This window comes from Orycteropus afer, unplaced genomic scaffold (assembly GCF_000298275.1).
Source record: "Orycteropus afer afer isolate SDZICR_OR568_19922 unplaced genomic scaffold, OryAfe1.0 scaffold00017, whole genome shotgun sequence".
NCBI lineage: Eukaryota > Metazoa > Chordata > Mammalia > Tubulidentata > Orycteropodidae > Orycteropus > Orycteropus afer.
In genome coordinates, this window is record NW_006921604.1 from 8438955 (window position 1) to 8440621 (window position 1667).

Here is a 1667-nt window from a genome sequence, read left to right on the forward strand (position 1 = left end):
CTTGTGTTGTCCCAACAGAATTAACCTAAATCCCATCACAGAGTCGATTGCCAGTCATTGTAGGGAATGACTACTACCAGCTGCCCAGCCAAGTTGATACCTGACCTTAACTACCACACCACCCCAAACAGGCATGGATAATGGGATTTACGAAACACCACAGAATGGAGGACAATGGCTAGAAGGGCCACATCAAGCAATTCACTGCAACAGTGTTTCAAAATATTTCTGATCAAGAGAGAAGTCCATTCCGCCTGAAGGATAGGCCCACAGAAATTTGATAAAACCCAAAGTCAAATGCTGTCAGGAGTCAATTTATTGCTTTGTCAGGCAAATTGTGGACTGTCTTAGACTCTTCAGGATTTTATCAAATACCATGCCAAGGCACCTTTTCCTATGGGGTTTGAGGGCCATTAATGTTACCCTGCCCATAGAGTCTTTCAATATTGCAACTTGAGGCTTAAAATTTTTCCTCAGTTCTTTCAGCTTGAGAAATGCCGAGCATGTTCTTCCCTTTTAGTTTTCTAACTCCAAGTCTTTGCACATTTCATTATGGTAATTGACTTTGTCTGCTCAAGCTGCTCTTTGAAATGTTCTGTTCAGCTCTTTTATCTTGTCATTTCTTCCATTTGCTTTGGCTACTCTCCACTGAAGGGCAAGTTTCAGAGTGTCGTCTGTCATCTGTTTTGGTCTTGTCTTCTTTTCTCGTCTTTTTAATGACCTCTTGATTTCTTCATAGATGATGCTCTTGATTGTCATCCCACAATTCTTATGGTTTTTTCGGTCATTGATGTTCAATGGACCAAACCTATTCATTAGATGGTCTCTAAATTCAGGACAGGAGCTCTGGTAGCGTAGTGCCTAAGGCGCTTGACAGCTAACCAGAAGGCTGGCGATTCAAACTCACCAGCCACTCCTTGGAAGGAAGGTTGGGCAATCTACTTCTGTAGTGATACAGCCTTACAAACCCAAGGAGGGGTCGCTATGAGTCAGGTCCAACTCAACAGCACATAACAACAATGTTCTGGTTACCTACTGCTGATGAGAATATACCACAAATGAGATGGCTCAACAAATAACAGTTTATTCTCTTACAATTTGGAGGCTTTAAGTCTGAGTTCCAAGTGCCAGACTCTAGGGGCTGGGTGAAAGCCCCTCAGCCTTGGGCATCAGCTCTGCCTCCAGCTCCCAGCCCACTGAAGCTGGAGGCTTTTCTTCACTCAGACAGCTGCTGGCTGCTGAGGCTGCCAAATCCAAGGTTGACAAGTAAAAAGGCACAGTCTCAATGTTACTAAACCACATGGCAGGCCATTAATTTAAGTCCCAAGGGCATTAATTGGTGAAGTGACCAGCATGAAATGGAATAGCAGATTGGCCGGCCCATGGAGCAAGAACACCAATTAATTGTAAGTCCCAAGGTCGGCAGTACATGGCAGACTGCTAAACAATAACACGGCTTCATTCAGGGTCCAAGCATGCTATAGGCTAGAGACCATTCCCAAAGCTGCTTCTTATATACAGAAAGCAGACCACATACCCAAAGGCAGCTACTCAGCTGCTTGTGGTGGATCCCACCATGGAGTTGATTGCCAGTCTCATCATGGGGAATAACTACCACCAGCTGCCCAGCCACTCAACCAGGCCCAGCCAAGTTGACACACAAACAT